The sequence below is a fragment of the Aegilops tauschii genome, chromosome 7, assembly GCF_002575655.3.
Source record: "Aegilops tauschii subsp. strangulata cultivar AL8/78 chromosome 7, Aet v6.0, whole genome shotgun sequence".
In the NCBI taxonomy this organism is placed as follows: domain Eukaryota; kingdom Viridiplantae; phylum Streptophyta; class Magnoliopsida; order Poales; family Poaceae; genus Aegilops; species Aegilops tauschii.
The window spans coordinates 347,453,997-347,476,914 of NC_053041.3; positions in this window are offsets into that span (position 1 = coordinate 347,453,997).

Here is a 22,918-nt window from a genome sequence, read left to right on the forward strand (position 1 = left end):
AGCGATATTCATCATCTCATCGAAAGACGGGACACCTTTGCCTCTATCAACCACCACTTCGAGTAGTCTGCAGGATCATATTCTTTTGTGTTTCTATTGCTGCTAACCATGGCAGGTTCACAAGCCGATGAGACTGATTGGGAGAACATGACGAACAAGGAGTTGCATGATAAATTTCAGCAAATGATGAGTGGCCAGGTGGGAGATGTGCTAAACAGATTTGAAGAGGCTATGGAGAAGATAGATGCCGTGGAGAAGTCGTTTGAGACAAAGCTGGATAACAAGTTTACTGAATTACTCAAGCGTCTTCCCCAACCACCACCGGCTGCACATGTCGCACCTCTACAACAACAACAACCACATCTCCAACGCCGCCTTCCAAATCAAGTGGGACGGGCACAGCGCGTTCCAATTGAGATTGGTCAAAATTCGGGTGCTGCTGCCCCTACTGTTGATGCTTCTTTGGCTCCTGCTCCTGCGGCGGCTGAGGAGGATGACGATTATGCGGGCGATTATGAGGATGAGGTTGATCAAAATCAGAACTACGTGCAGCCACCAGCACCACCACCAGCAGGTCGACCTCAGGTATATATTCGCAACGGTAGGCCGGCACCACCACCTCAGGTACGAGATCATGACCATCTCCCTAAACTGAAATTGAATATTCCACCATTTGAGGGTAGATATGTTCCTGATATATATCTTACTTGGGAGTTAGAAACTGAACAACGATTTACATGTTTACAATATCCTGAGGAGAGACGTGTTCCTGCTGCTGTTTGTGCTTTCACTAGCTTTGCATGTGTTTGGTGGTCTGAACATTGTAGATTATATCCTGTTCCAGCTACTTGGGCTGCTTTCAAAACTGCTATGCGTACTCGTTGGGTTCCACCATATTATCAACGTGAATTACTTCAAAAATTGCAGCGTTTAAGACAAGGGAAAAATTCTGTAGAAGAATATTACCAGGAATTACAAACTGGCATGATTAGATGTGGTATTGTTGAGGAGAATGAAGCTATGCTTGCACGTTTTATGGGTGGATTAAATAAAGAGATTCAGACCATTCTAGAGTATAAGGATTATAATAATATCACTCGTTTATTCCATCTTGCTTGTAAAGCTGAACGTGAAGTGCAGGATCGACAGCCATTGGCGCGAACTAACTTTTCTGCAGGTCGACCTTCATCATTGACACCGCGTGCATCTTCTACTTCCACTTCACCATCACCTCCATCAGGTGCCACCTCCAGCCGTGATACAAGAAAGCAGGCACAACCACCACTCTCTGCCAAGAGCACACCTGTCGGGCCTGTGCAGAGCTCTTCTTCTTCCATGGCATCGACAGGGCACACAAGTGATATTATTTGTCGTCGTTGTAAGGGAAGAGGACATTTTGCGAGAGAATGCAAATCTCAGCGTGTCATGATTGCTACTGAGGATGGTGGGTATGAGTCCGCTAGTGACTATGATGAGGAGACTTTGGCTCTTATTACACGTGAAGAACATGGTGGAGATGATTCTGAAAATGAGACGCAATACATGGCTCCTGAAGACGCTGACAGGTATGAATGTTTAGTTGCTCAACGTGTTTTGAGTGTGCAGGTCACACAAGCAGAGCAAAATCAGAGGCATAATTTGTTCCATACAAAGGGAGTTGTGAAGGAACGTTCTGTTCGCGTCATCATAGATGGAGGGAGCTGTAACAACTTGGCTAGCATGGAGATGGTGGAGAAGCTATCTCTCACCACAAGACCACATCCACATCCTTACTACATCCAATGGTTCAACAACAGCGGCAAGGTTAAGGTAACACGTACTGTTCGTGTGCATTTTAGTATCTCTACATATGCTGATTATGTTGATTGTGATGTGGTACCCATGCAAGCATGTTCCTTATTACTAGGTAGACCATGGCAATTTGATAAAAATTCTGTACACCATGGTAGAAACAATCAGTATACTCTTGTTCATAAGGATAAAAATATTACTTTGCTTCCTATGACTCCTGATTCCATTTTGAAAGATGACATTAATAGAGCTAATAAAGCAAAACAGGAGAAAAATAAGAGTGAAAATCAGATTGTGGCAAAGGAATTTGAGCAACAAATGAAACCTAATAATAAACCATCTAGTGTTGTTTCTGAAATTAAATTGAAAAGTGCATGTTTACTTGCCACAAAATCTGATATTGATGAACTAGATTTCAGCAAATCTGTTTGCTATGCTTTTGTGTGCAAAGAGGCATTATTTTCATTCGAGGACGTGCCTTCCTCTTTGCCCCCTGCTGTCACTAACATTTTGCAGGAGTTCGCTGACGTCTTCCCACAAGACGTGCCACCGGGATTACCACCTATTCGAGGGATTGAGCATCAAATTGACTTAATTCCCGGTGCATCGCTACCCAACCGTGCACCATACCGTACCAATCTAGAGGAGACGAAGGAGATTATGCGTCAAGTACAGGAGCTGCTCGACAAAGGTTATATACGCGAATCTCTTAGTCCTTGTGCTGTTCCTATTATACTCGTGCCTAAAAAGGATGGTACGTCGCGTATGTGTGTTGATTGTAGAGGCATTAATAATATTACTATTCGTTATCGTGATAGAGGCGAGGGTGTCCCGATCTTTCGATGAGATGATAACTATCGATTTGGTGGAGACGACTTTGACGATCCGACTACAAACGTGCACGACGTTGCGCCTTATCAATCGCTAAACCAATCTCCTGAGGTTACTGACGATGCCGGAAGCACGATCAGCCTGACCACGAAGGTCTATTCCTGCAAGCAATCGAAGAACGAGCAAGAATATGATAATGCAATCTGAATATTGCGAATATATATGAAGTATTGATAGTGGTGGGAATCCGTAAGCGGTCTTGGTCTGGTCGTTGGACACAAACGAAGTACACGAAGTTGCAATGGCTAACTTTTAACTAAACAAATTCCAAGGAAAAAGCTACTAGATGGATCTACTTATATAGGAGCAAGGGGTGGCGGCCAAGGAGGTGGGAGGACGTCCCAAGGCAGCCTAAAACCAACCCTAGGTCGTACAAGGCTCATGGGCCCAAGTGGAGGTGATGCAACACCTTTGGACTTGTAGTTTGATTCGGATTCTGGTGCAACGTCAGATTGTTTCGACCATAACTCAATGCTCCGGGCGAATTTAAAGGTGAATCCAATTGGGTTGGAAAGAGCACGAAATCTAGTTTCCAACAAAAAAAGAATCACCCAATTCGGAGTCCGTATGAAAAAGTTGTTGGCGTTTTGAGTCAGGTATGTCTGTGCAGTCCGAATCTGAATCCAGAACGTGAGAGACTTGGACTCTATCTTCTCTTGGCCCAAAAGTGACGTGAGAGGACTTTTTGAACAGAACCTAAACTTCTCCTTTTGCCTTATCTTCATATGTGGATTGTACAAATGTCCCATACACCTGCAATTAGACAAAACACAAAAGTGTGTGAAGTATTTTTGTTCTGGATAACATAAATAGATTATTAAATAGTTTTCACTAGAAATCACCTGACAAATATGCATGTATGCAATATTTTTGGTCGTATCCAAGGTAGTCATGTCCTCATCATCCTCCCCTTCTTGAAAACAAAGCCGTCCTCGGCGTTGCTTAATCTGAAATGTGGCTAACAAAAGAGACAAGGTGTGCATGTTGTATATGTATATGTCATCCATTTTTACTTCCCGTGGATTTTGCACATATGACACATGTATACATGAGTAACTTTCATAGTTAATAAAATATAAAGCCAAAATATTATCACAAGAAGTAGAAGGCATGAAAGTATTGCAACTCAGTTTGCACATATAAGTGAAGCTCTTATTCATATGAAAAGATTGACAATATTCATCATTAAACCATCCCAACATTGGTGAATAAACCTTACTTGCATCAAATTTACATGCTACAACATGCTTAAATAAGCAAACATGCAATAAGTCATTGGACACAGAATCATCACCAAGATTAGAGGTCATATCAAAATGATTAAACATTGGTTCTTTTGCATCAACAGTTAATTCATTGGGTTCACTCAAAATTGTTTGATCACATGGCAAAGTCAAATCATCAACGTAGTCCTCTAAAGTAGCTGGTGTGATCAAAGTAGTGGGTAGCTCACCGCATGGTGCACTTAAATTGACAAGACATTCATCATACTCATGTGGAGGTGGAAGATCAGTACATTTGTCATTACCTCTTATGATCAACTCAGATGATGTAGGCACTCTCGGTGATGATGTGTCACATGGTGGAGGTGATGTAGTCTTCACATCAATGGATGTGGTTGTCATAGTATGCCTAGTAGTTGAACGGACAACCGTATCAACTCTTGGAATATGCATCTCGCGCTTGTTCTCCTTGTGGGCAACACGTCGTTTTATTTCCTGTTCAGCTTTGCAAGCAAGATGAAACAAATGGTCCATAGGATAACACTCTTCATGAATTAGTATCTCCTGAATGTCATGATTTAATCCTCCCCAAAATCTATCCATAAAATCTTCTTCACTTTCTTCTAAAGAGGAATGCAGCAAGGTAGTTTGTAAAGTATCATAATATTTCGTTACGGTGTCACTACCTTGTTTTAAATGTTGCAACTTTGTAATCATGTCACGAGTATAATAAGCGGGAACGAATGTATGTCGCATGGCAAGTTTCAAATCATCCCAAGTAGTAGGTATATCATTAGGGTGTAACCGACAATATTCACTCCACCAAACTACAGCATAACCAGTGAAAAAACCAACCGCAACCTTAACTTTTTTACGCACATCAAAATTATTGGAAGCAAATATATTATTTAGGTCAAACTCCCATTCAATATATAAAGCAGGTCTAAAACGGCCATTAAATGGTGGTATAGAAACATTAACCTGATCATGTGCATTTGGATGTTTGTGCACCTCTCGTGACGGTTGTGGTATTTGCATAGGTGATGGCACATCTCCCACGATCGACAAACCCCATGAATTGACTCTAGATCCTGTCATGATTAGTAGAAACAAGAAACAAAATTCAAGAATAATGTTCCTATGAACTACTAGGATGTGGTGGTAAAGCGCTCACAGTAAAGCAAATATCAATATCTTACAAGTTCTTACCAAGCAGCAGGTGGTGACAGGCAACCAGCGGTGTCAAATAACTCCAAAGATTGAGTAAAGCGATTGCCAGGGGAACGTACGTATACACGGTGTAGAAATATGTGGAGCTGGGTTGGCTATAAATGGTAGCAAAATATTAGCAATAATCAATTCAGAGATGCAATATTGAATAAACGCTCAACGACGGTACTGTGCTGGTCCTAGGCTAGACCGGACTAGAGACGCGAGCCTAGAACACTAATGAGGTCACGGCGTAGCACAACTAGCATCAATGAAGGATACTAAGTAGCTCTCGACAGCAAGATATAAGTGAAGATCACAACGGCAGTAAAGATAATGATGAAAAACAACTGCCAAGCAGGATATACAACAACTCTCTCCAACTTTCCTCTTGAAAAGTTTGTGCCAATTTTCTGATAATTTTTTTCAAAGAATGCTACTAACTCAAGCTTTCCAATGCAAAAAGAATCACTCAATTCCGAGTTGATATGAGGAGTGAAAGAATTCTGAAACTGGCTTGAAAAACTGGAATAAGCTTGTGTCCGCGAACTTCGGAGGGCAAAAAGACCTATTTAGAACACGATTTTGAGGTGTCAAATATTGAACTAGTCTCTGCAACTATTTAGATGCGGCTCGTCGCTAGCTTTCATTTGAGTACTCGCGGAGTCAAAACGGACTTCGTATGAGGAAGGTATGCCTGTTTTACTAAACAGTGCACAAAACAGATTCCAATCCGAATTCAACTACGAGATTGAGTCTAGATAGATCCGAATTTTGTTTTTTTTTCTTCTCTCTTTTTTTTTTCTCACACTTTTTTTTTCTGACTTCTTTTTCTTTTTTTTCTCTTTTTTTTCTCTATCTTTTTTTTTTCTCTCCCTCTTTCCAAGACAAACTAGATAAGATGCAGATTGGATCAAGCGAAGATGTGAACAACCTCAACTATGATTGTGACAATGAACTATGGGTAGCACGTGGTGGAATTTGATGGATGGTGTGGTGGACAGCAGAAGGGATAACGATGCAGCGGCGACGTGACTAATGTGAACAGAACTCGAAACTCTAAACGAACTAGACCCTAAGACCAGCAACTCGACACGACGATGCAACCGATAATTCAATAATGCAAACAATGAATAGAAAATTGCAAAGGCTCAGACTGGCTTGGACAAAAGGATGAATAGATCTAACTTTTTTTGTGGCTTTTTCTTGGACAATAGGTAAGAAAATAAATCTAATCTAGGGGAAACTGGAAATTCTCACCGAGCAACCTGAAAACTGATACCACTTGATAGAGGCGAGGGTGTCCCGATCTTTCGATGAGATGATAACTATCGATTTGGTGGAGACGACTTTGACGATCCGACTACAAACGTGCACGACGTTGCGCCTTATCAATCGCTAAACCAATCTCCTGAGGTTACTGACGATGCCGGAAGCACGATCAGCCTGACCACGAAGGTCTATTCCTGCAAGCAATCGAAGAACGAGCAAGAATATGATAATGCAATCTAAATATTGCGAATATATATGAAGTATTGATAGTGGTGGGAATCCGTAAGCGGTCTTGGTCTGGTCGTTGGACACAAACGAAGTACACGAAGTTGCAATGGCTAACTTTTAACTAAACAAATTCCAAGGAAAAAGCTACTAGATGGATCTACTTATATAGGAGCAAGGGGTGGCGGCCAAGGAGGTGGGAGGACGTCCCAAAGCAGCCTAAAACCAACCCTAGGTCGTACAAGGCTCATGGGCCCAAGTGGAGGTGATGCAACACCTTTGGACTTGTAGTTTGATTCGGATTCTGGTGCAACGTCAGATTGTTTCGACCATAACTCAATGCTCCGGGCGAATTTAAAGGTGAATCCAATTGGGTTGGAAAGATCACGAAATCTAGTTTCCAACAAAAAAAGAATCACCCAATTCGGAGTCCGTATGAAAACGTTGTTGGCGTTTTGAGTCAGGTATGTCTGTGCAGTCCGAATCTGAATCCAGAACGTGAGAGACTTGGACTCTATCTTCTCTTGGCCCAAAAGTGACGTGAGAGGACTTTTTGAACAGAACCTAAACTTCTCCTTTTGCCTTATCTTCATATGTGGATTGTACAAATGTCCCATACACCTGCAATTAGACAAAACACAAAAGTGTGTGAAGTATTTTTGTTCTGGATAACATAAATAGATTATTAAATAGTTTGCACTAGAAATCACCTGACAAATATGCATGTATGCAATATTTTTGGTCGTATCCAAGGTAGTCATGTCCTCATCATATCGTCATCCTATTCCTAGGCTCGATGATATGCCTGATGAATTGAGTGGCTCTACAATATTCGCCAAAGTTGATTTGCGTAGTGGATACCATCAAATTCGTATGAAATTGGGAGATGAATGGAAAACTGCATTTAAAACTAAGTTTGGTTTATATGAGTGGTTAGTCATGCCTTTTGGGTTAACTAATGCACCTAGTACTTTCATGAGACTAATGAACGAAGTTTTACGTGCTTTCATTGGACGATTTGTGGTAGTCTATTTTGATGATATACTGATTTATAGCAAATCTTTGGAAGAACATTTGGAACATTTACGTGCTGTTTTTATTGCTCTACGTGATGCACGTTTGTTTGGTAACCTTGGGAAGTGCACCTTTTGCACCGACCGAGTATCTTTTCTTGGCTATGTTGTTACTCCACAGGGAATTGAAGTTGATAAAGCCAAGATTGAAGCTATTGAGAGTTGGCCGCAACCCAAAACGGTCACACAAGTGCGGAGTTTTCTTGGACTCGCTGGTTTCTATAGGCGTTTTGTGAGAGATTTTAGCACCATTGCTGCACCTCTCAACGAGCTTACAAAGAAGGATGTGCCTTTTGTTTGGGGTACCGCACAGGAAGAAGCCTTCACGGTATTGAAAGATAAGTTGACACATGCTCCTTTACTCCAACTTCCTGATTTTAATAAGACTTTTGAGCTTGAATGTGATGCTAGTGGCATTGGATTAGGAGGTGTGTTATTACAAGATGGCAAACCTGTTGCATACTTTTCTGAAAAATTGAGTGGGCCTAGTCTGAATTATTCTACTTATGATAAAGAACTATATGCTCTTGTTCGGACTTTAGAAACATGGCAACATTATTTATGGCCCAAAGAATTTGTTATACATTCTGATCATGAATCTTTGAAACATATTAAAAGTCAAGCTAAACTGAATCGTAGACATGCTAAATGGGTTGAATTCATTGAAACTTTCCCTTATGTCATTAAACACAAGAAGGGTAAAGAAAATGTTATTGCTGATGCATTGTCTCGTCGCTATACTATGCTTTCACAACTTGACTTCAAAATATTTGGTTTGGAGACCATCAAAGATCAATATGTGCATGATGCTGATTTTAAAGATGTATTGCAGAATTGTAAAGAAGGAAGAACCTGGAACAAGTTTGTCGTTAATGATGGATTTGTGTTCCGTGCTAACAAGCTATGCATTCCAGCTAGCTCTCTTCGTCTTTTGTTGTTGTAGGAGGCGCATGGAGGAGGATTAATGGGACACTTTGGCGTGAAGAAGACGGAGGACGTACTTGCTACACATTTTTTTTGGCCAAAGATGAGACGGGATGTTGAGCGTTTTGTTGCTCGCTGCACTACATGTCAAAAAGCTAAGTCACGACTCAATCCTCATGGTTTATATATGCCTTTGCCTGTACCTAGTGTTCCTTGGGAGGATATATCTATGGACTTTGTTTTAGGTTTACCTCGAACAAAGAAGGGGAGGGATAGCATATTTGTTGTCGTGGATAGATTCTCGAAAATGGCACACTTTATACCATGTCATAAAAGCGATGATGCTGTTAATGTTGCTGATTTGTTCTTTCGTGAAATTATTCGCTTGCATGGTGTGCCAAATACTATTGTTTCAGATCGTGATACTAAATTTCTTAGCCACTTTTGGAGATGTTTATGGGCTAAGTTGGGGACCAAACTGCTTTTTAGTACTACTTGTCACCCCCAAACTGATGGACAAACTGAAGTAGTCAATAGAACATTGTCTACAATGCTTAGGGCTGTTTTGAAGAATAATAAGAAAATGTGGGAAGAATGCTTGCCTCATATTGAGTTTGCTTATAATCGTTCATTGCATTCTACTACTAAGATGTGCCCTTTTGAAATTGTGTATGGTTTCCTACCTCGTGCACCTATTGATTTGTTGCCTCTTCCATCTTCGGAGAAGGTTAATTTTGATGCTAAACAACGTGCTGAATTGATCTTAAAAATGCATGAGTTAACTAAGGAAAACATTGAGCGTATGAATGCTAAATATAAACTTGCTGGAGATAAGGGTAGAAAACATGTTGTGTTTGCACCTGGAGATCTTGTTTGGTTACATTTGCGTAAGGATAGATTTCCTGATTTGCGCAAATCAAAGCTAATGCCACGTGCTGATGGTCCTTTTAAGGTGTTAGAGAAAATAAATGATAATGCATATAAACTTGAGCTGCCTGCAGATTTTGGGGTTAGTCCCACTTTTAACATTGCAGATTTGAAGCCTTATTTGGGTCAGGAAGATGAGCTTCCGTCGAGGACGACTTCATTTCAAGAAGGGGAGGATGATGAGGACATCAATACCATTGTTACACCCACAGGCCCTGCTGCTATACATACTGGACCAATTACTAGAGCTCGCGCACGCCAATTAAATTACCAGGTACTTTCGTTTCTTGCTAATGATTCTAATGTTCATGAGAATATGATGCTGCCTAAATTGGATACATTTGTTTTGCTTACAAATGAAGGGCCTAGCTTTGAGAAGGATGAACATTGGAGGAAGAACAAGCATGGAGATGATGGCATGCGCATGGGGAACAAGAACGGAGTTACAAGTGATGATTTCAGGACGTTGAAGCCACCATAATGCGTGCATGAAGCCTTGGACGAAATATACAAGATGCTACTTCATAGCTTTCGTCCAGAGGCTATTCTAGGTGCTGCGTCACCTTATTATTGGGCCAGGCCCATGTAATTTCGAAATACATAAGTATAGGCTGTTTTTAGAGTCCGTATGTGTGGGGAAACAAGAGATAGGGTTGGTTTCGGACCCCTTCCTCAAGGGCCACGAAATTCCCCCCCTCTTCCTCCATATATACAGCCCTTAGGGCGTCGTTTAGACTTTGGGTTTTGTTTAGATTAAAAGTTCGCCATAGCTGCAACTTCGCGTACTTCGTTTGTGTTCAGCGACCAGACAAAGGCGTCACAGAACCCCACCTGGATCAATAAAGCTTTCATCTTATATTCGCAATATCCAGATTGCAATCTCAGTTTCTTGCCTGTTCTTCGTTTGCTCGCAGGAAACAGACCCTCGTGGTCAGGTTGATCGTGCTCCGGCGTGGTCGATAACCTCTCGGAGTTGGTTTAGCGATTGCTAAGGCGCGACGTCCTCGCACGTTCGTAGTCGGATCGTCAAAGTCGACTTCCATCAAAGCGATATTCATCATCTCATCGAAAGACGGGACACCTTTGCCTCTATCAATATATATGTATTGACCCCCTTCTTCAAATTAGATGTTTCGGATGCGGAATGAACTCCTAGCACCAGATCGCATGCGAGCAATTCAAGAGGAATTGGCGGCATTCTTTCTTGACCACGTGATCAATAAAGACGGAGAATACCATGTGGACCCTGAGTTCATATATAATTAGGGGATTATATTGTAAGAGATCTTATATTGTATATATGTAGCCAGTATCGTCGGATAGATATACGAAAACTTGTTGTTCGACCAATCTCTCGGAGAAGGAGAGGCCGATATCACTTCTCTCTGTATGCATATGTTCATGACGATCTTCTGTTTCCTTCATTTGCTTACTAGCTAGCGTGTCGACTCCTCTCTATACGTATAGTACGTAGCGTCGACCAAGCACGGAGATAAGAGAGGACACTTCTCTCTATAAATGTTGTCAATATGAGAAATGATGAACTTGTTGCTATCCAAACTTAGATCAAAGGACTCAGTGATGAATTCAACGTCTACCGCACCGATTGGCTTGGAGCCAAAGTCAGATTTGTGAAGTTAGCTGAAGAATTCACTTTAAATGATGAATCTCTTCAGGGTGAAGCATCTGCTCAGCCCACTGAAGACCATGCTAGCACCGCTGATGAAAATCAGACTGCTGATGAAACTGCTAGTACCAGGGTTGATGAAGCTATTCCAGCGGCTGATGAAATTGCCAGGGCAACAACTAGTGTTGCGCTTGAGGAACAAGCCAGGCCAGCTGAAGCATCTGCCACTGTGCCTGAAGAAACTGAACCTGTCAGGCCAACTGCACTAGTTGTGCCTGAGGAAAATGAACCAATTTCTTCTGCTCCTCCTGCACCAACGCAGTCCCACTCTTCCTTCTGCATTAGAAGCGAAGAAAACCAAGGCTGCGGAGCAAGCAGCAGTGAAGAAGAGGAAAGCATCTACTTTATCAGATTCTTCAGCACCGAAGAAGATGAAGACATTGACAAGCTCTTTTGAGAATCCAATTGATGCTATCCCTGTCTCCAGTATGCCATCAAAGGAACTCGTTCCCTTTGGTGAGGATTATGAGATCCCAAGCGGATCTGATGAAGATGTTTCTTCTGCTGCTTCTCCAGAGCAGTTGGACGAAGAAATTGAAGTGGATAATATCCCTTCAACCCCAGTTGTCTCATCGCCTATGCCTTAGTTCACAGCTGAAGAGGCAGGCGTTGAAGAATTGAATGGAGAAGATGAAGACGTGGATATTGGGAGCACCACTCAAGTGATGAATGATGACTTTTGGGAAAGTCATCACCCCAACTCTCCCATGTTCACGCCACTGCAACAAATTCCTCAGTCCTGAGTGCACACTGAAGTTCAAATGGGCTCTGAAGAACCTCACTCCACTCCTTCCATTCCTGAAGAAATTCCAGCCACTAGTGCTGATGTTAATGTTGATGAAGAACTGAAGACCCAGGCTGCTACTGAAGCAGAAACTGAATTTCCTCTGCCTGTGGTTCCTGAGAATGTGATTCCCGAGGCTGTGATGACTTTGACTGATACTCCTCAGCCCAAGACGAAGAATCCCTTCTCCAAGAAGCAGAAATTCAAGGCTGATGATTTCTTCCATGAGCATGTATTCTTCATAGATTACAATCCTTATGACTCTGCTCGTCTACGAAGGAAGCATTTCTGGACCGCAAGCCAAGCCAACTTCTATTCCTTCACTTCTTTTTTATAAGGACAAAGTCTTTGACCAAGAGCATATTCCTCATGTGGATATGGAATCGTTACCTTGCTTCGCCCTAGTCCTCGGTGTCCTCTATGATGCTAGGCTGCTAAACTTCTACACCGACATCGTTGACTGGAACGAAGAACTGATTCTTCAGTTCTACGCGACGCTGCACATCACTGGCAATGCTGCAGTGTAAATTCTTGGGTGTTGGACTGGATGACAGAAAACACTCACTTCAAAGCACCGGCCTCTGAATTGCTTCATGCCATGCCTGTCAGTCCTCCACTGAAGGTGCGCAGCTCATCTACCATGAACCTGAGCCATCTGACCATTACATGCAAGTTTTGATGAAACCGCTGAAGCCTGGTCAAGCCCCAAGGACCAAATTCCCCGTGAAGGAATTGTTGTATGTGCCACGGACTGTCTATCGTGTTCTGACCAAGCCATTGAGTCCAATCAAAGGCCACGACTCGAATGAAGAAGAAGTCATTGGCATCATGAAGAATCTGCTTACATCATGCATGGCGTTCCTGTCAACTACCATGATTTCTTCATGAGGACTCTGGCCAATGTTGCATTGTCACCTTTTGAATTGAAGCCTTACGCTCCCTGGATTATGAGATTCCTCAGATCAAGGTCTTCAATCAATTACAAGGCTGACTTTCAAAATCATCTAGCTACTTTCCCACTATAGAAATCCTCAAGTGGACATTTTCCTCAGCTGATGAGAAGGGCAAGGCACCTGCTGTTATTGATGAAGGCATTCGTCCATTGGATGGTCAGTTCCGCAAAGCTGCATCCTACTCCACCAATGATGACTCTGCCACTCATGACTCTGCCGCCAATGCTTCAAAGCAAAATCCTCAAGGCACAGCTCCAAGGGTGATGAATGATCGTGAGCTTCTCCTCAGTCTTCATTAGAAGGTCGATCGCAACCATAAATGGGTCAAAGTCAGTTTGGTTCTATTCTTCACAACATCACTGTTACCCACAATGCAGTGAAGAAAAACCATTACTACCTCCATGAAGTCTTCGGTCGCACCTGGGCTGTTCAGTCTCATCTTTATGGCGAAGAAGATCTCAAGCAGATGGGCTTCAAGCAGGACTTTGACTGGTCTCAGCCACTGTCGTAGAAATTCAAGAAAGTCAAAGTTCCTTCCTTGGTGGCCAGCTCATATTCTTCATCGTGTGAGACTGATGAGCATGAAGATTTGGACCACACTGCGGCAGGCCCTACTTCAACAACCGACCCCAACAACGCTGGCACTCCTCCATCGACTTCGTGATATTCTTCAGGGGCGTTAGTCCTCATTTTTCGTCCCTTTTAGTCATTTCATGACAAAGGGGGAGGAATTTGAGTTAGTCTTCAAGAGGGTCTCTCTATCTATGGGCCTTTTTATTAAGTTACAACTCTCGTTCTTTCGAAGACTTTGTTGCATCGAGTTGTAAACTTAAAGCCGATGGTGGTCTGATACTTCTGCTATGTTTTTCTGCATGCTATTTCCTCAGTTATGTTAATGCACGCATGCTGAGTTACATCAGTCACTGTATTTCATCATGCATTACAAATTCTTCATATCATATGATGAGGACATGAATACCATTGTTACACCCACAGCCCCTGCTGCTATACATACTGGACCAATTACTAGAGCTCGCGCATGCCAATTAAATTACCAGGTACTTTCGTTTCTTGGTAATGATTCTAATGTTCATGAGAATATGATGCTGCCTAAATTGGATACATTTGTTTTGCTTACAAATGAAGGGCCTAGCTTTGAGAAGGATGAACATTGGAGCAAGAACAAGCATGGAGATGATGGCATGCGCATGGGGAACAAGAACGGAGTTACAAGTGATGATTTCAGGACGTTGAAGCCACCATAATGCGTGCATGAAGCCTTGGACGAAATATACAAGATGATACTTCATAACTTTCGTCCAGAGGCTATTCTAGGTGCTGCGTCACCTTATTATTGGGCCAGGCTCATGTAATTTCGAAATACTTGAGTATAGGCTGTTTTTAGAGTCCGTATGTGTGGGGAAACAAGAGATAGGGTTGGTTTCGGACCCCTTCCCCAAGGGCCACGAAATTCCCCCCTCTTCCTCCATATATACAGCCCTTAGGGCGTCATTTAGACTTTGGGTTTTGTTTAGATTAAAAGTTCGCCATAGCTGCAACTTCGCGTACTTCGTTTGTGTTCAACGACCAGACAAAGGCGTCACAGAACCCCACCTTGATCAATAAAGCCTTCATCTTATATTCGCAATATCCAGATTGCAATCTCAGTTTCTTGCTTGTTCTTCGTTTGCTCGCAGGAAACAGACCCTCGTGGTCAGGTTGATCGTGCTCCGGCGTGGTCAATAACCTCTCGGAGTTGGTTTAGCGATTGCTAAGGCGCGACGTCATCGCACGATCGTAGTCGGATCGTCAAAGTCGACTTCCACCAAAGCGATAACCATCATCTCATCGAAAGACGGGACACCTTTGCCTCTATCAAGTGGTATCAGATTTCCAGGTTGCTCGGTGAGATTTTACAGTTTTTCGTAGTTTAGATCGAGTCTGTTCTTCATACCTACAGTCCACGAAAAAGCCACAAAAAAATTAGGGTTAGTTCACTATATCTAAACCAATCTGAGCCTTTGCATAATCTTTTTAGGGTTTTTGCTTTGTTGAATTTGCGGTTGCATCGTCGTGTCAAGTTGCTAGTCTTAGAGTCTAGTCTTTTAGAGTTTCGAGTTCTGGTCATAAGTTGTCACGCCGCCGCCGCACCATCATCATCGCCTTGCCATCTACCAGCATTGCTTATCCGCCACCGCTCTGAATCCGTATCCATATACCACCACCAATCTGTATCCATATACCAACACCGATCCGTATCCATATACCACCACCGCTACCATATACCACCACCGCTGCCATATCCTACCACCATATATCCACCACCAATCCGAGTTCTTTTCATATTCGGTTTGTTTTAGAGATCCATCTATTTTCCGTTTCGTGTTTCCTTGCGTGAGTAGGTCTCGGAAAAAAAAAGTCTCGAGATCCCCGGGCAGTTTTTAGGCCAAAATTTCGGCGACCAAAAATAGTTTTTCCCTATCCTATTTTTAGGTCCCGGGGAGTGTTTTGAGACACTCGCCATCATAGTGATTTTTTGTCGCACTTTTTCGTCGTCGCTGCCCTGATTTCCGAAAAAAAATAGTCAAAATTTTTTTGTTCCTATCCTGTCAGTTTGACCTGGGAAGAGTTTTGAGACACTCGCCATTATAGTGATTTTTCGCCAAAAAAAAGAGCGCAAAAAAAGAGCGCGAAAAAAAAGAGAGAATTTTTTTTTTCCAGTGTGTGCTTTGCCCTTGTTTACGTGCAGCGCCGTGATTTTGTTAGTGTTCTAGGCTCGCGTCTCTAGCACGGTCTAGCCTAGGACCAGCACAGTACCGTCGTTGAGCGTTTATTCAACTTTGCATCTCTGAATTGATTATTGCTGACCATTTTTGCTACCATATTATAAGCCTTCCCAGCTCCACATACATCTACATCGTGCGTTTGACTCTCCCTGGTAATCGCTCTATCCAAGCTTTGAGAGTTTTGACTACAACGGTTGCCGATCACCACCTGCTGCTGGGTAAGAACTGGTAAGAATTTGAGATTCGCTTGAAGGATTTGTGACACACCACCATCACCACCACTTCCTAGTAGTCTGTAGGATCATATTCTTTTGTGTTTCTATTGCTGCTAACCATGGCAGGATCACAAGCCGATGAGACTGATTGGGAGAACATGACGAACAAGGAGTTGCATGATAAATTTCAGCAAATGATGAGTGGCCAGGTGGGAGATGTGCTAAACAGATTTGAAGAGGCTATGGAGAAGATAGATGCCGTGGAGAAGTCGTTCGAGACAAAGCTGGATAACAAGTTTACTGAATTACTCAAGCGTCTTCACCAACCACCACCGGCTGCATATGTCGCACCTCTACAACAACAACAACAACCACATCTCCAACGCCGCCTTCCAAATCAAGTGGGACGAGCACAACGCGTTCCAATTGAGACTGGTCAAAATTCGGGTGCCGCTGCACCTACTGTTGATGCTTCTTTGGCTCCTGCTACTGCGGCGGCTGAGGAGGATGACGATTATGCGGGCGATTATGAGGATGAGGTTGATCAAAATCAGAACTACGTGCAGCCACCAGCACCACCACCAGCAGGTCGACCTCAGGTATATATTCGCAACGGTAGGCCGGCACCACCACCTCAGGTATGAGATCATGACCATCTCCCTAAACTGAAATTGAATATTCCACCATTTGAGGGTAGATATGTTCCTGATATATATCTTACTTGGGAGTTAGAAACTGAACAACGATTTACATGTTTACAATATCCTGAGGAGAGACGTGTTCCTGCTGCTGTTTGTGCTTTCACTAGCTTTGCATTCTAGATTATATCCTGTTCCAGCTACTTGGGCTGCTTTGAAAACTGCTATGCGTACTCGTTGGGTTCCACCATATTATCAACGTGAATTACTTCAAAAATTGTAGCGCTTAAGACAAGGGAAAAATTATGTAGAAGAATATTATCAGGAATTAAAAACTGGCATGATTAGATGTGGTATTGTTGAGGAGAATGAAGCTATGCTTGCATGTTTTATGGGTGGATTAAATAAATAGATTCAGACCATTCTAGAGTATAAGGATTATAATAATATCACTCGTTTATTCCATCTTGCTTGTAAAGCTGAACGTGAAGTGCAGGATCGACAGCCATTGGCGCGAACTAACTTTTCTGCAGGTCGACCTTCATCATGGACACCACGTGCATCCTCTACTTCCACTTCACCATCACCTCCATCAGGTGCCACCTCCAGCCGTGATACAAGAAAGCAGGCACAACCACCACTCTCTGCCAAGAGCAAACCTGCCGGGCCTGCGCAGAGCTCTTCTTCTTCCATGGCGTCAACAGGGCACACAAGTGATATTATTTGTCGTCGTTGTAAGGGAAGACATTATGCGAGAGAATGCAAATCTCAGCGTGTGATGATTGCTACTGAGGATGGTGGGTATGAGTCCGCTAGTGACTATGATGAGGAGACTTTGGCTCTTATTACACGTGAAGAACATGGTGGAGATGATTCTGAAAATGAGACGCAATACATGGCTCCTGAAGACGCTGACAGGTATGAATGTTTAGTTGCTCAACGTGTTTTGAGTGTGCAGGTCTCACAAGCAGAGCAAAATCAGAGGCATAATTTGTTCCATACAAAGGGAGTTGTGAAGGAACGTTCTGTTCGCGTCATCATAGATGGAGGGAGCTGTAACAACTTGGCTAGCATGGAGATGGTGGAGAAACTATCTCTCACCACAAGACCACATCCAATCCTTACTACATCCAATGGTTCAACAACAGCGGCAAGGTTAAGTTAACACGTATTGTTCGTGTGCATTTTAGTATCTCTACATATGCTGATTATGTTGATTGTGATGTCGTACCCATGAAAGCATGTTCCTTATTACTTGGTAGACCATGGCAATTTGATAAAAATTCTGTACACCATGGTAGAAACAATCAGTATACTCTTGTTCATAAGGATAAAAATATTACTTTGCTTCCTATGACTCCTGATTCCATTTTGAAAGATGACATTAATAGAGCTAATAAAGCAAAACAGGAGAAAAATAAGAGTGAAAATCAGATTGTGGCAAAAGAATTTGAGCAACAAATGAAACCTAATAATAAACCATCTAGTGTTGTTTCTGAAATTAAATTGAAAAGTGCATGTTTACTTGCCACAAAATCTGATATTGATGAGCTAGATTTCAGCAAATCTGTTTGCTATGCTTTTGTGTGCAAAGAGGCATTATTTTCATTCGAGGACGTGCCTTCCTCTTTGCCCCCTGCTGTCACTAACATTTTGCAGGAGTTCGCTGACGTCTTCCCACAAGACGTGCCACCGGGATTACCACCTATTCGAGGGATTGAGCATCAAATTGATTTAATTCCCGGTGCATCGCTACCCAACCGTGCACCATACCGTACCAATCCAGAGGAGACGAAGGAGATTATGCGTCAAGTACAAGAGCTGCTCGACAAAGGTTATATACGCGAATCTCTTAGTCCTTGTGCTGTTCCTATTGTACTAGTGCCTAAAAAGGATGGTACGTCGCGTATGTGTGTTGATTGTAGAGGCATTAATAATATTACTATTCGTTATCGTCATCCTATTCCTAGGCTAGATGATATGCTTGATGAATTGAGTGGCTCTACAATATTCTCCAAAGCTGATTTGCGTAGTGGATACCATCAAATTCGTATGAAATTGGGAGATGAATGGAAAACTGCATTTAAAACTAAGTTTGGTTTATATGAGTGGTTAGTCATGCCTTTTGGGTTAACTAATGCACCTAGTACTTTCATGAGACTAATGAACGAAGTTTTACGTGCTTTCATTGGACGATTTGTGGTAGTCTATTTTGATGATATACTGATTTATAGCAAATCTTTGGAAGAACATTTGGAACATTTACGTGCTGTTTTTATTGCTCTACGTGATGCACGTTTGTTTGGTAACCTTGGGAAGTGCACCTTTTGCACCGACCGAGTATCTTTTCTTGGCTATGTTGTTACTCCACAGGGAATTGAAGTTGATAAAGCCAAGATTGAAGCTATTGAGAGTTGGCCGCAGCCCAAAACGGTCACACTAGTGCGGAGTTTTCTTGGACTCGCTGGTTTCTATAGGCGTTTTGTGAGAGATTTTAGCACCATTGCTGCACCTCTCAACGAGCTTACAAAGAAGGATGTGCCTTTTGTTTGGGGTACCGCACAGGAAGAAGCCTTCACGGTATTGAAAGATAAGTTGACACATGCTCCTTTACTCCAACTTCCTGATTTTAATAAGACTTTTGAGCTTGAATGTGATGCTAGTGGAATTGGATTAGGAGGTGTGTTATTACAAGATGGTAAACCTGTTGCATACTTTTCTGAAAAATTTAGTGGGCCTAGTCTGAATTATTCTACTTATGATAAAGAACTATATGCTCTTGTTCGGACTTTAGAAACATGGCAACATTATTTATGGCCCAAAGAATTTGTTATACATTCCGATCATGAATCTTTGAAACATATTAAAAGTCAAGCTAAACTGAATCGTAGACATGCTAAATGGGTTGAATTCATTGAAACTTTCCCTTATGTTATTAAACACAAGAAGGGTAAAGAAAATGTTATTGCTGATGCATTGTCTCATCGCTATACTATGCTTTCACAACTTCACTTCAAAATATTTGGTTTGGAGACCATCAAAGATCAATATGTGCATGATGCTGATTTTAAAGATGTTTTGCAGAATTGTAAAGAAGGAAGAACCTGGAACAAGTTTGTCGTTAATGATGGATTTGTGTTCCGTGCTAACAAGCTATGCATTCCAGCTAGCTCTCTTCGTCTTTTGTTGTTGCAGGAGGCGCATGGAGGAGGATTAATGGAACACTAGCGTGAAGAAGACGGAGGACGTACTTGCTACACATTTCTTTTGGCCAAAGTTGAGACGGGATGTTGAGCGTTTTGTTGCTCGCTGCACTACATGTCAAAAAGCTAAGTCACGACTCAATCCTCATGGTTTATATATGCCTTTGCCTGTACCTAGTGTTCCTTGGGAGGATATATCTATGGACTTTGTTTTAGGTTTACCTCGAACAAAGAAGGGGAGGGATAGCATATTTGTTGTCGTGGATAGATTCTCAAAAATGGCACACTTTATACCATGTCATAAAAGCGATGATGCTGTTAATGTTGCTGATTTGTTCTTCCGTGAAATTATTTGTTTGCATGGTGTGCCAAATACTATTGTTTCAGATCGTGATACTAAATTTCTTAGCCACTTTTGGAGATGTTTATGGGCTAAGTTGGGGACTAAACTGCTTTTTAGTACTACTTGTCACCCCCAAACTGATGGACAAACTGAAGTAGTCAATAGAACATTGTCTACTATGCTTAGGCTGTTTTGAAGAATAATAAGAAAATGTGGGAAGAATGCTTGCCTCATATTGAGTTTGCTTATAATCGTTCATTGCATTCTACTACTAAGATGTGCCCTTTTGAAATTGTGTATGGTTTCCTACCTCGTGGACCTATTGATTTGTTGCCTCTTCCATCTTCGGAGAAGGTTAATTTTGATGCTAAACAACGTGCTGAATTGATCTTAAAAATGCATGAGTTAACTAAGGAAAACATTGAGCGTATGAATGCTAAATATAAACTTGCTGGAGATAAGGGTAGAAAACATGTTGTGTTTGCACCTGGAGATCTTGTTTGGTTACATTTGCGTAAGGATACATTTCCTGATTTGCGCAAATCAAAGCTAATGCCACGTGTTGATGGTCCTTTTAAGGTGTTAGAGAAAATAAATGATAATGCATATAAACTTGAGCTGCCTGCAGATTTTGGGGTTAGTCCCACTTTTAACATTGCAGATTTGAAGCCTTATTTGGGTGAGGGAGATGAGCTTCCGTCGAGGACGACTTCATTTCAAGAAGGGGAGGATGATGAGGACATCAATACCATTGTTACACCCACAGCCCCTGCTGCTATACATACTGGACCAATTACTAGAGCTCGCGCACGCCAATTAAATTACCAGGTACTTTCGTTTCTTGGTAATGATTCTAATGTTCATGAGAATATGATGCTGCCTAAATTGGATACATTTGTTTTGCTTACAAATGAAGGGCCTAGCTTTGAGAAGGATGAACATTGGAGCAAGAACAAGCATGGAGATGATGGCATGCGCATGGGGGACAAGAACGGAGTTACAAGTGATGATTTCAGGACATTGAAGCTACCATAATGCGTGCATGAAGCCTTGGACGAAATATGCAAGATGCTACTTCATAACTTTCGTCCAGAGGCTATTCTAGGCACTGCGTCACCTTATTATTGGGCCAGGCCCATGTAATTTCGAAATACTTGAGTATAGGCTATTTTTAGAGTCCGTATGTGTGGGGAAACAAGAGATAGGGTTGGTTTCGGACCCCTTCCCCAAGGGCCACGAAATTCCCCCCTCTTCCTCCATATATACAGCCCTTAGGGCGTCGTTTAGACTTTGGGTTTTGTTTAGATTAAAAGTTCGCCATAGCTGCAACTTCGCGTACTTCGTTTGTGTTCAACGACCAGACAAAGGCGTCACAGAACCCCACCTTGATCAATAAAGCCTTCATCTTATATTCGCAATATCCAGATTGCAATCTCAGTTTCTTGCTTGTTCTTCATTTGCTCGCAGGAAACAGACCCTCGTGGTCAGGTTGATCATGCTCCGGCGTGGTCAATAACCTCTCGGAGTTGGTTTAGCGATTGCTAAGGCGCGACGTCATCGCACGATCGTAGTCGGATCGTCAAAGTCGACTTCCACCAAAGCGATAACCATCATCTCATCGAAAGACGGGACACCTTTGCCTCTATCACGAGGACTTTGAGCGAAAATCATCAAGTGAGGAAAACCCAAGCCCAAACACTTACAAACCCAAAGTGATTGAGCATCACTGAAGAAATTGTTCCTGTGTGGATCCGACGCTTGTTACCTTTGAAGACTATGCATCTTCCAGACAGTTAGGCGTCATGGTCTAGAGCATCCAAGAGGAAATTGTGGATCGCCGAGTGACCGAGTTTGTGAAGGTTTGGAAGTCACCTAAAGACTTACCACGAGTGATTGGGCGAGGTCTGTGTGACCTTAGCTCAAGGAGAATACGGTGAGGACTGTGTGTCCTCAGGTTTAAATACGTAGCCCGTCCAACCAGACGTACAACTGTCACAGCAGTTGGAACTGGTCTACCAAATCATTGTCTTCACCGAGCTAATTGGTTCTATTTCCTCAACCCTTCCATTTGCTCATTACTGTGTTGTGTTCTTGATCGTTACTGTTTGAAGACTTTGATTAAAGACTTTCCCAATTTCCTCAGTTCAATTTCTTCAGTCTGTTTGTCTTCATCATGTTTAGCATGTGCTTACGCTTTCTGTACTCTGTGTTTGTTTTCATTAAATCATGATGACTGTGCTTATGTTATATTATGTCTGCATCTGAGTACTTATTCCGCTGCAAGTAGTTCTTTGCTTAGAAATTTCCTCACCTTGAAACTCCTCAGTGAAGAATTCATAAAAATCGCCTATTCACCCCCCCTCTAGTCGACTTAACGCACTTTCATGCACTCATTACGGTGGCTTCAAAGTCCTAAAATCATCACTTGAAACTCCATTCTTATTTCCCTTGCACATGCCATCATCTCCATGCTTGTTCTTGCTCCAATGTTCACTCTTCTCCAAGCTAGGCCCTTCATTTGTAAGCAAAACAAATGTATCCAATTTAGGCAGCATCATATTCTCATGAACATTAGAATCATTACCAAGAAACGAAAGTACCTGGTAATTTAATTGGAGTGCACGAGCTCTAGTAATTGGTCCAGTATGTATAGTAGCAGGAGCTGTGGGTGTAATAATGGTATTGATGTCCTCATCATCATCCCCATCTTGAAATGAAGTCGTCCTCGACGGAAGCTCATCTTCCTCACCCAAATAAGGCTTCAAATCTGCAAT